Below are 13,482 nucleotides of genomic sequence, written 5' to 3'. Positions count from 1 at the left end.
TTTTATCTTTATGTTGATTCTTCGATTTTAGTCTTGTAGGTTTGTCTTTAGCATCTTCCAACTTCTGTATCTCTCCCTCTCTTCTCGTTCTCATTCTTCTCCGTTTGTGTATCAACTTCATTGTTGGAACTACAAAAACGCATCTCTGTAATTTTTTTTATTCACATTTGAAGAAACCTTCTCTGTGAGCTCTTTTATAATCTAACAAGATTTAATTAAATTCTAAAATATACATATATTTGACTAGTTGAATCAATTCTTGCAAAGCAAATGGATCTCTCTCTCTCTCTCTGACAGTTAAACATTCATACATACGTATCATATTAGTGTATACACAATGCAATCACAACACATTCTTGAAGAGTGTTTAAGAGTGTAAAGCTGCAGGTAATTGAATGTTCATTGTGTCAATTCAGTAAACATATTTTCAACGAATTACACTTGCAAGGTAACTGCAAACAAGCAAGCCCTGCTTGTTCATATGCTGTCAGGTATATTGTAACTACAGCCCAATACCATTAACATCAGATTAATGCTGCCTCTGTAAATGTGTGGGAAAGCCTGCCACGCTTCCCAGCCACTAGTTTCCTCTTGTCATTTTTATTATGTTGCCTTTACTCGTTAGTGCACGCTAGCTGCATCTGCACTATGGTAACTTTGATGTAAACTGCAATTTCTTCATTGCATTACAATCTTGTTGTCAGAAGTACAACTGTATCTCCAGCCTCAGTGATAAACACTTAAACTTTTTTGTGTGTTTGAGCGAGAAACACATTTGGAAATAAATGAAAAAGAAACACCGGAGCCAGTTGCTAGTGTTAGCTGAAAATAATTTTTTTAATCTATGTAAATAAAAAGGCTTGAGAAAGTCAATAGAGAACATATTGGATCTGTACCTGCACATATGTTTTACACTGATTCTACATGCGTATATCCTGCACTCCATCTGTACCCATATTTAAGTGCAGAGCTTGAGATAACGTGAAGAGAAAGCTTCTGTCAAGCAGGACTTTCATTACCTGGGGGACGCTCGGTGATTTGTAATAATAGTGTAGCCCTTTTGAGTCTTTCTTGTATGCCAAGCCAAAAGTCCGCTTGATAAGATTAATTTTATTCAAATGCTGGTTGCGCATTGCACAGTTTCTGTAGCGTAGTGGTTATCGCATTTGAATCACACGTGAAAGGTCCCTGGTTTGAAACACATGGCTTTTGTCTGGGGAAAAAGGAAAGAAATGTGAGAAGCGAATCCTTCTCCGTGTGTCACGCAGAGGAGCTGGCAAAGCAAACTGATAAAAAAAATGGCACACGTCCAGCGCATATAAACAACACATGGTTTTATCTATATCCTTCATTATCATTGTACATGTACAATGACAACGTGGGGCTTTTGTATTCTCTTGTACGTATTATATTTTGTATCATTTCTTAAGATGCTTTTTTAAAAATATATACACAAATAAACAGCGTAATTTCCCAGCCCAATGTTCATGTGAAAAATATTTTAGTTGGCACTTCTACAGTTGAGTTGCATTTGAAATGCTTCAAGCTTGTTAAGGGTCACATAAGTAAAGCTGCTTTGAATTTGAAGTACCTTCTGAAGTGATCTATTGAAATGCTTACAAATGAATGAGATGTCTCAATCACAAAATATGGCAGTTTCATCAGGATGTTTCAATATGTATCCACTGCAGTTTACACACTACAGTGGATCTACAGAGGTACAATAATTTTACATGCTGTGCCTTCATAGATCCACTGAGAAGAATACTGAAATTTTGCATTATTAGTATTTCACTTATTTATGACTCAAATAACTTGAAATCTAGAAATGCTTTTGAATGCTGATGCATCTCTACTGCTGTGCAGCTTGCAGGAATAATATTATTAATGACTTCGCTACAATTTCAACATAAGCAAAGCCACCCAGGGGCCAGACTGGAGCCTTTGGCGAGACAGTTCTGTCCCGTATGCTTAAAACAATAATAGTTTTAATCTCCAAGCATCATCTATGTACCCACAATGTCACTCATTTTATTCCTCTGTGCTTTGAATTGTTTTCAGAAATATTCTGTTAAAAATAGATCTGTCGCCCTGGCTCTTTTCTTCAGTATAATCAACACAAATATATTACTTTTATATTACTTCCATCCCACATAGACTGTAAATGTACAATAGGGCACAGGATTTATATTATAAACTACACGCTCTATATAAGTTGCTTTGGCAAATACTTTCTTTAAAGAGATATACAGTATGTAACTGTAAACATCTTCAGATATTATTGTTGGTACATTGTTGGTTAGAATTTGAGTCTTTGTTTGATGTGGTCTTAAACGAAAGCCATGTTTAACATCCATCCATCCTTCCTTCCTTCCTTCCTTCCTTCCTCTGTCACTTATTCAGGTCTGGGTCACAGGGGTAGTAGTCTAAGCAGCAAGCTGAGACTCAGTCACGCCCCCCTAGCTACCTCTTTCAAGGGACACTGAGCCATATCCAGTGTGTCCTAGGGCTGCCCTGGGGTCTCCCTGCAGGACATGCCTTAAACCCTTCACTAGGTTGAACAAAGTCAGCATCCTAGTAAGATGCGCTAACCACCTCACCTGGTTCTTTTTTCCCTTTTACACTTTAAAGAATTTTGCAATAAATTACTTCTTTGCAATGTGGTTTTATGCCTTTTTACCTGTGGAAAGCCAGGGTGAAATACCAAATTTAAAGACGGTAATTACAAACCTCATTAGTACATCTTTAATGCTCAACTGAATTATCTACTGAACTATGCTGCAGTGCTTTATAACACCGAATAAAAAGAATGAATTCTTTATAAGCCCAACCCGCTGATATTTCATTGTTCTTCGTTAAGAATCTTGCTCTGGCCAGAAATGTTCTACCTCCAACACAGTGGATTTAATGACAACACTGTCACTGTATAAAAAGAGCATTAAGCAGGGGAAGCCCAACACACGGTGCACCTTTGTGCCTCAACTTTGCAGCCTCTTGCCCTGCAGGGGTTATTAGTCATCTTGGCTATAGGAGCAAAGCCATCGTGGGTGCTGGGTCTCTGTGCTCCCGGAGCCCTGCAGTGAGGGAGGTGCAGGTGTGGTGTCAGCAGAAAATACAGTATTTATTGTAGAGAGATGTATAAATAGAGAGATAAATGCTGAGAGGTGAGAGTGAGATGAGGCTGAAGATGGATCAAAGGGATTAAGATGCTGCTGATGATAAAAGGATGGAGTGTACATGGGAAAGCTATACAGCTATGACTAACTGTATTTTTAATAATGGAAAATATATTTAAATACAATGGAGGGCACAGCAAATTTCACACATACGTGTACGTGTGCTGGCACACAAACTCTGCCTTTTTTTTACTAGAAGACTGAGATTATTCTCCCCACACTTACATGCCTGCTTAGACCTACTGCAGAAAAAGACTACATTTGAGAGCTTATTTCATCCTTGGCCATTAATGTGGAAATATAAGTGTGGCAGCTGAAGAGGACTGATGCGCAAGACCTATATTGCTGTAGTTGTAGGTGCAGCAGTGGGAGTGCTGCTGTAAATAATATAGCAGACTGTGTGAATCTACTTCACTGAGTCTCAGATCAATCAATGAGAACTCTTTGGACCTTTTGGTGTACTTTTTTTTTAACGACAGACACATGCAGACATGTAAAACACTCACATATCCTTATATCAGCCCTCGGGATGTTGGAACAGATGGTGTGCAGGTAGTAGTTGTTGTCAGTTGTTTTCATGAACAAAGCGTGACACTCGGCTAGTTTGTATTCAATGTAGATTGCTGCTGTGTGAATTTTTAAAACTATATGAATATGGATGCAAAACAAGATTTTTACATACAACCTAACACATAATTTAATGAGGTTCTGAATTCAGTTAAGGCATTTCATTACAACAAGGCAATATTTGTCAGTAGAATTGGAAAAAGAAATTTTCGTTCTTATTGTAAGTGTAATTAACGTTTGTAACCCAGTATGTAGAACTGTATGTATGTAGTGATGCTGATTATATGAATTAAAATAAATTGATATCCCAAACAATCATTCTAATATCTAGATATCTTTAGAATTAATTATTAAGGGATGGCCAGTGGGTGCATCAGAAATTTATCCCTTCACAAAAAAGCCTTTCCTCACTCATAAAAGTTTTTTATATCCCGTGGGAAGGCAGCCCACAGGGTGGGAAAGAGATACCTGCCATACCATAACGAATGTGACAATGAGATTGACGGCTACCTAGCGTGAATTCCTGCTCACTCTGGTCTCACAGTAGTTTTCCTGTGCTGTAAGACATTCTCTCACATGGCTCACTAGCTATTTATGTCCTTATGCATTTGTCAGTTACTTTGTGTTTATTTTTCTGCATTCATTTTCATGCACTGTGGGTAGTCACTATCCATTTCTCCCAGACAAAACATGAGCCGGCCTTAGTTGAAAACTGGCTATTTTATTATATATGTGCTGTTAGATGAATATTTTTAAGAGTATGTGTGGAAACTGTGGCTTCAGCCCCCATTGTGATGCTGAAAAAGGCTCAATGAATACAAAAAAAACCATGAATTATCCAGGAGTAAAAGTTTCAGACAGAAGAGCAGAAAAGCTAATGAAGTTTTAACATCAGCTGCATAAGCTAAGAAGCAAATTGTCACTCAAATGGGTAATTTTTTCACCTGCCCCCCAAAACTACCCACAAATATCTAAAAAAGAAAAATATTTCTCAACTACCTGATATGTTGAGGATCATGTACGACCAATTGGTAAATGTACAAGCAGCAGCAGGCGCCTGGCTCTTGAAGGTCTCTCTTTCAAGAGATCCGAGGTCCTTAATGGAGCAGGTGCACGTACACGGGAATTACAAGATCAATAAAGACCTATCAGCTGAACTAGCCACACGAGTCTTGTGACATTTCCTCCCAGGATCACATTGAATATACTTGTCTGTGGAGGGCAAGTCAGCCTGCTCCCTGTGCTGGTATTGTCTGTCATAAAAACATATCACTCAATTATAATATCACTATGCTTTATTTCCCTGAAACATACCTCTGCAGTCTACTAATATGAGAGATAGACAATTATGGGAAGTTATTTCCATCACTGAAAAAAATGTTGTTGTTGTTTTAGTTTTGTTTAGTTCAATTCAATTAATATCAACAGTTGCCTCAAAGTGCTCTCTATTGTAAAGTAAAGACCCTAAAATAATATAGAGAGTGGGAAGGAAAAACTCCCTTTTAACAGGAAGAAAATCTCCAAATTTTGAGAAAATAACTTGAAATTTTAAGTTAGCACTGCCAATCATTAAACTTTGTGAAGGTATGTAATTTCTGGTAGCATCAGCATCAGCTGCTGGTTTTAGAAATGATGAAATCCTTGTGTCACTAGCTGAAAATAACTCAAAAATTTGAGATAATAACTTCTCTAAACAAGCTTCCATACAAGAAATGTAGTCCTGTACTGCTGAAGTAATAGCCCACCAGCAGTTTCTCATCTATGTTGTCACTGTAGAAATGTCTTCTATATGCTTACAATACATGTATAAGGTGGCTATTTCAATTTTCTAAAAAGAAATGTCATTCGGCAGAGGAGGATGTCCACACTCTCCACAAGATAGCAACTTGTCAATCACACGGTAGCCACGTCCTAAAGTATACCATGCATTATTCAGTATTACTCTAATTAGGACCATCATTTTTTTTAAACTGTAATAACTGGCTGATTAGAAAAGTGATTAATTAGGTATTAAATTAAGTGAGAGTCAGTCCCATTTTCTGCAGTCAATGGAACTGCCCCCTGCTGGAAAAAAAAACACAGGTTTAAGACATATCTAGGCTCGTTTCAGTTTTCTACCCCTCCGGTTATGGTCATCTTTTATATACTGTCTATGACTAAAGAAGCTATTTACATGTCTCCCAGCATATCATAAGCGACCTCAGAAGAATTGACCAGAACATCTTTTTGCGTAATTAGTTTTAAATCTTGCAGCAATCTCTAAAAATAAACTAAAAATAGAGGGCGAACAAGAGAAACACCGAGTCGGGGTGTGATAAGTAAGCACCCTTAATCACTGCGTCCTTTAGTTTCATCATCAGCCATGCCTCTTCAGAAATCACGGGAAGTTTCTCCTCCATTAGTGTTTTGGGATGCCACAGATGTATTCAGGGTACATTTTTTAATCTTGGATGACCTTGTCTAAGGAGAGTCTAAGGAAAGAAAAGCGTCTGGACTTCTTTGAGTTGCTTGAAGACGTTTCACCTCTCATCCGAGAAGCTTCTTCAGTTCTAAGATCAAAAGGTGGAGAGTCTTTCCAAGCTCCTTAGACTACGATGACCTGGATGACTGAGAACCTTCACAGGCATCTTGGATGACCTTGTAAAAAAAATATGCTATCAAAGTTTCCTGATACAAGTTTATGAACATGGAAAAGCCTATAATTCTTAGCCTCTACTTTTATGTAACTGCAGTTTAAAGCAGGCTGCTGTGCGCTGCATCATGGATAGCAGATTTGATTTATGCTGAGGGTTGTTGACTCCTCTTAAAAGTTTGTTGGCAAAGGTCTTTATGCTTACATTTGTTGGAACCAGTCTTTAAAGGAGCCTTTTAATGAACGTCCACTTCTAGCTTCATAGATTTAGATTTATAGTTTTAGCACTTAAATAGCAACCACATGATATTGTTTAACTGGCACATTAGTCATAATTGTAGCCTCTAGTTTTCTTTGTGTTCATACGGTGATGCTGTCTTTGCGTTTGGGAGGTGGCTACATGCATTTAAGCCTCATTTTGTTGCTGTGTAACATTTAAGTTCAACTGCCATACCTCTCGTTCAAATGTAGAGATCGCCAAGGTAATGAATAACCTGCCATTTAGAAAGAGGTCATGGAGGTAATGGAAGATTTGTAGCATTTAAAAGAGAACAATGGCTTTGGCAGTGAGTGTAAATTAACTGTAATTATTATCTAAAGTTACTTCGCTTAGAGGTTTTTACTGCAGTTGTTTCATTGTCAGTCTCAGACATGAGGGTTTTTCAGTCTGTGTCAGTCTTTTGTCCTTTCTGAATTATCTCAACAGCTATTAGAAGGATTACCATGAAAATGATCCATGTTTGCCTAACGTGAAATGGAATTACAACATTAATAACAACATAGATTTAAACGATTCCCATCACTAGGGCAAATTTGTCCTTTGTCTATTCTTCTTCTCTGTGAGAAAGATAGAGAAGCAAAAGCTGATATTCAGCCTAGACAGGAAGGCTTGATCCTTTAATTAGCTTGTCGCATGTGAATTGAAACTGGGTTATTTGAACTTTTAGTTATATGAAGCGAGACAATATGAAATAAAATGTCAAAAGATTAATCAATACTGAAGTCAGTCGCTTGTTGCAACCATGTAATGTCATTCTTGTAGTAAAACGAACAAAAAGAAGTTTTTATCTAAAAATATGCCTCAAGATTTAGACATTTGCAGTTAGATTAAAAAGATCTGCCATATTGTTTACAAACTACGGCAATAATTATTGGTAATAATCTGTCTTGAAACTGCACATAGGCACATCAATAATTTGAATTTACATAGTTGTTACTGTTTAATGTCAGCATTTGTTAGAGTTTTATCGAGATTTAGTCCTGATTGTCTGAAGAGATGATTAACATGTTATATCATTACCTGAGAGCAAGTCTGTTAATTTCTGTGCTATTAAAGGCTGTTTTCTCAAAACATGTTTGGGAAAATGGGGCTTAGTCTAATTCTGGATGCTCTCTTGCTGCTGATTTTTGGGGGCAATATTTAAATCCAGCCTGAATATTGAGGCATCAAAGTGCTGTTGCTGACATTTGGTGTCATGAACAGTTTTGTTCCTGGATGACTTTATGCTTATTATAAATAAATAAGACATAATAATACAATATGGATTAGTTAAAGCAGACAGTGGTCATTTAGATTAATTATTTTTTTAGACATTTGTCCTTGTTATTCTGTTTATTAATTTGATTTTCAGTGTATTTATTTATTTATATTTTTTCTTGACCTCATTGTTTGTTGATGTCTCCTTTTGAACAGTTTTTGTTCTGATAAAAACACCACTAGGTTTAAATGAAACTGTCGATCAACCTCATCTACACCGTGTTACTGCCACAGGCTAAAGACGGACGAGTCGCCAACATATCTAAGGGGACAAATTTCACTGGCTGACCGACCAGATCTTAACCCCAGGCTTGTGTGGATGCGCAGAGTGGAGGCGAAATTTATTTTCAGTTAATGCACAAGAACCTGTTCAAAAACGACACTTTTCAGACACAGTTCTGGGAGATGCTTCAGCTGAGATTCTCAGTCTGTGTCTGTGGTTGGTTTTTCACGTGCTGTGTCTGATATTTAAAATGATCAATACTGAAGGTGGGACAGTAAAGACAACACCCAATCGCAGGAAACACACTTCATATCTTAAAAATAGGTTGTTTTTAACCCTTTGACAGTCTATTTTTTTATTTTATTTGGCTTGGACAATCTTGGTCGTTGTGTCCTTGGGCAAGACACTTCACCCGTTGCCTGCTGGTGGTGGTCAGAGGGCCCGGTAGCGCCAGTGTCCGGCAGCCTCGCCTCTGTCAGTGCGCCCCAGGATGGCTGTGGCTACAATGTAGCTTGCCATCACCACTGTGTGAATGTGTGCTTGAATGGGTGGATGACTGGATGTGTAAAGCACTTTGGGGTCATTTTATGGAGTCTGATGTGGAAGCTGGATAAATCAGTCCTCTTGTCAAGTGTAGTATTACTGCTAGGCCAAAGGACACATTTAGAGCTTAATGGGAGGGAGGCAACAAAAGATGCTCCTTGAATATCCATGTAATCTAAACAAAATTTCCCTCTGCTTGTTTGCATTCTACTTTCTGTACTAAAACAAGAAAACATCATTTTGGGTACAGTGCAGCTAAACTGACAGGTTTGTGCTTATCTGTGAGTATCTCACCTAACACCGAGGGCCGCTGCTGTCCATTGATATTCCAGCTTGGTGTGCATGTCAGAATAGCTTTGTCCAACTGTGCAGAACAGGGGAGACAGTGTTTGACGGCGCGTCTCAATATTTAATTATCTACAGCTGCTTCAGAGCAAACAGATTGATCTGTAGGATCAGCAGATGTGACTGTACATTTCCTGGACGGCACAACTCAAATAAACAAGTGCTCCATCCACATGCCCTTTACATGCACATGTATGCTACACTCATGTAACACTTGAATTAAAAAGACGGCGGCACTTTAGTGGCTCGATCACAAAACGGAAGCTGTCTGCTGGCAGGGAAAAAAAGAGAAAACGCTTTGTGTCTGTATGGGTTTGTGACTGCAGCAGATTTCCGTGGATCAAGGTGGTTTATGACATTGTAGTGCTGCAGGCAGTGAGTCCCACATCAGCAGGGCAAATATTCTTCTAGTCGAATTACTAAGAAGCTCTTACAGTGTCCCTCTGTCTCTCCAAGGAGAATGTATCAAAAAAACAACAAACTAGCCTCTGTGGAGCTGGATTAAATACAAAATAAATAATGTTTATTGTGATTGCCTTTAAATGTTAAAGGAATTTAAAGAGCTTGAGAGTCTAGCCTCAGGTATAAATAAATTGAGGCATATTTTAGTTGCTAAATAGAGCGAGGGCTTAGACATAAGTACTTTGCTTCCAGAGTGAAGTGACATATTCTGACTTTCTCTTTCTGTGTGTACGTGTGTGTGTGTGTGTGTGTGTGTGTGTGTGTGTGTGTGTGTGTGTGTGTGTGTGTGTGTGTGTGTGTGTGTGTGTGTGTGTGTGTGTGCGCGCACTCGCTGTGTTCTTTATGCTAGTGCGCTCTGCACACACATTATATGCCTCACTGTGGATTCAAATTACCAATAGGTTTTTCAAAATGATTCAGTAAGGGCTGAGACTGACAAGATTGTAGCTTTTCCCGACAAATGAAAAGGCAGTCAGTCATGCTGTGCTTCCAGTTATGCTCTCATCCACTTAGGCTTGCATAAAAGGGGAATAAAGGAGGAAACTTATGTTGGATTATCATAAAATGTCAGGGAGATAAGCCAAAATAGTCTTACCACCGCATCCCAGTCCCTTATGTTCCTATGTAATTATCAGCAGTGCTTCTCGTAAAACATGCACAGGAAATCTGTAATTATAGTGGACAATGTCTGGTTTCAGTTTCTCTGAGGCCCAGTTTAGAAAGATATTGACAAAGAGAAAGTGAGGAAACAAAGACAGAGACACATACACATGCAGTGAAATAGAGAGGGGGGAAAAAAGGAAGATGAAGAATAATCAACAAAAAACTGCAGTGACAGGATAGAAAGGCTTGAAGCAGTATGGTCAGCATGGTATTGTCTTGGCACCATAAAAAAGCTTCATCTTGTAAGAGCCATTTATATGTACTGTGCCAGCGGCTTAAACAGGAAGGATTATCAAATGACATTTTTAGCCTCTTAAGCAAGCCACAATTGCAACCAACGTGGTCCAAAAGAGAGTGAGACAAAAGAACTTATGGTGAGGATGAATGCGAGTGCTACGAATTAGCTAAATGTCAGACAGCTTGCGTATTGTAAATGTAACTTTTGGGCACTATTGTTTCTGTTGTTTGAGCGGCAGCTGTTCATGTACTATGTTCTCTGAACAAAATGGGAAAAGAAGAAAGAGGACGGAAGGGGAGAGAGCTAGGGGAAGACGAAGAAGGAAGAACCAGCGCCAGTGGATAACAGCCACTGGATGTTTGTTGCTAAGCATTTAATCTCTCATGCTTGGAGAATACAAACGATCTTGTAATCGTCCCCGACCTTGACATGAACAGCAAGGTCGCAGGGGAGCTGGGATATTTTGCATTTCCCACAGATGCTTTGCCGAGACACGCAGAACAATTAGTAAACTGGATATTGAGTCGGTCTTCACTCTCTCCATCCCCCTCACACTCACATCGGGGTACTTACCTGGCACGCCCCCAAGCCGCGACTTAGTTTGATTCCCAATACTTAATTATGATAAAGAAGTAGTCAAAGTAATAAGTCAGGTCAAGCTGCACCTACCTGTGGGCTGTGCTTAACTGCCAATATCGAATATGCTTATTATTGATTACTCCACCAGTTATTTTCTATTAATTGATTCCAGGTTTAGACAAGAATATGTCAAATGGACAGAAAAAGGTGGTCACACATTTCAAAATCCTAAACTGCTACTATCACAGTAGCTACTGTGATTTATTTGTTCTGTTAATCATTATTTCTGTTCACATAAGGTTTAGTAATTTCAGCAGCATTTCTGTGTGTTCGTATTTGACCATGTTCCAGTGTTTGCAAGCACAGAAGCTGGATATTAGACAGTGACTATAGAGCAGCGGTCCCCAACCCCCGGGCCTCGGACCGGTACCGGTCCGTGAGTCGTTTGGTACCAGGCTGCGAGAGTTGAGGCTCAGGTGTAAAATGTAGGGTTTTCAGGGTTTTTATCGGTTTTCAGCGTTATTTTGTTATCGTTTTGATCGTTAACTCGGTTTTCCTGGGTCTTTTCGCGTGTGTTATGAATAAATCTTCTTTTTTCGGTACCGGTACTAGTTTTATTTTGTTGTATTTATCCGCGACACATTAAAGGCCGTTCCGTGAAAATATTGTCGGGCATAAACCGGTCCGTGGCGCAAAAAAGGTTGGAGACCGCTGTTATAGAGTGTATGTTTGCACCTAAAAGTGAGTAGGAGGGTGCCGGTGTGTTAATGTATGTGTTTGTGTGTGTGTGAGCTTGTGTTCCTCTGTGCATTGGCCCCCAAATCTCCTTTATGCAATTAGGGGCTTTTGTCCTCCGACAACAGCGTATTACCTCTATTATTGAATATGCTGAGAGTTGAGATATGATTATACTGGAGGCAAATTCAATTTCTCTTTTCAGCAGTTTGAATATAAGAGCGTGGACTGGGTTCTTTTAAGTTAAGCCAGTATGGTTTTTAGCCTTATTCAAGAGAGGGATAATAAAGTTGACCCCTTCTCAGCATCCCGACTGACTCAACCTCAAAACTGCATGAACACAATGGCTACTAAATCTATTATTTTCTTTTAAGAGCAACTCATCCTTCTGACAGTGACTTTAGAGTTTTTAGACTTTTTTTTAGATGCTAGAATTATCGTTTCCAGTGTTGTTTTCTTTCTTACCTCGACACTGAATTTATTAATGCCAAGCAGTTTGTTGCAGTGAACAGTCATGTCGTTTATGGTTTGCCCTGGTTTCCATGGCAAATAAGAGAGCTTGTTGACTTCAAAGGTAAACAAGAGGCTTGCAATTTTAATAGGAGAAACAGCAGGATCAATCAGGGCTTTTAAAGCTTTGCTTTAACGCCAAAACTTCCTTTTTGTGAGCGCTTAGAACAGTGTTTTAACTAATAAACACCCGCCGTAGGCCTGTAATGGCTGTGGGACTCCTAATCTCCTACCATTTCTTGACATTTTTATATTTTAACAGAAACCAAAAGGATGGTTCAGAAGTTCTTATCTTATGCTGATCTCCATAAACTGATTGGTGCTTTTAGATATGCAAAATCTGTTAGTACCAGTAGACAAAATGGAATTTCAGATTCATCTGCATTCACAGGCACTGACTAGCTGTCAGAACAAGTTTTGGCTTGAATGTCTCCTACCTATACTGGAAGTCCTATAATGTTCTTAGAGGCTAATTCTGCCATGTAGTTTCCCTCTGTGGTTTTCCAAATTGCTCTTATGGTGAATGAAGTGGTCTCCATATAAAATAATAACTCAACTCATATGGTAGGGATATCTGGATCTGTCCTAAAGTGGTTCACCTAATTTCTGGCTGATAGAAAACATTTAGTTTCAGTGGGAAACTTCCGGTCAGATGTAGTAAAAATTTCATGCGGAGTCCCACAAGGATTGGTTTTAAGCCACTTGTTATTTTCATTATATATTCTTCCTTTAGGCCGTATCATTAGCGGTTTCATAATTATTTCCTAACATCTGTATGCAGATGTACATCTCCTTTAAACCACGGGAATTCGACAAATTATCCACTCTAATGGACTGTCATAAGGAAATTAAACAATTTTTTGCAGCTGAACGCAGACAAGGCTGAGTGTTTAATTCTTGCTCCAGAGAGTATCAAGCCCCAAATTTAATAACAAATAACATAAATAACAAAAGCTACTGTTCAGAATCTTGGAATAATTTTTGATCAATCTCTGTCTTGTGATACTCATATCAAGTCTGTGACCCGCTCCTGCTTTTTTCATTTAAGAAATATTGCTAAACTTAGGACTATTGTCACCAACGGTGAAATGGAGATGCTTGTCCATGCCTTCATCTCCTCCCGGTTATTGTAACACACTCTTTTCCTGTCTGTCTAAGGCTTCCTTAAATTGCTCTCCAAGTAATAAATTCTCCCATATCACTCCCATGTTAAAATCCTTGCAGTGGCTTCCGGTTGGGTACAGATATCAGTTTAAAATCCTCACGTTTGCG

The 13,482-nt window shown here is 38.8% G+C and overlaps 1 protein-coding gene across 1 annotated transcript in view; it reads left to right on the top strand.

Moving 5' to 3' along the window:
• Window positions 1-13,482, top strand: part of fstl4 (follistatin-like 4) — a 211,415-nt gene that overhangs the window by 66,674 nt on the left and 131,259 nt on the right. The gene's annotated exons all lie outside the window — the stretch shown is intronic.

Source organism: Neolamprologus brichardi, chromosome 10 (genome assembly GCF_056152115.1).
Source record: "Neolamprologus brichardi isolate AB-2024 chromosome 10, ASM5615211v1, whole genome shotgun sequence".
Classification (NCBI taxonomy): Eukaryota; Metazoa; Chordata; class Actinopteri; order Cichliformes; family Cichlidae; genus Neolamprologus; species Neolamprologus brichardi.
This window is presented reverse-complemented; position numbering and strand designations above follow the sequence as displayed.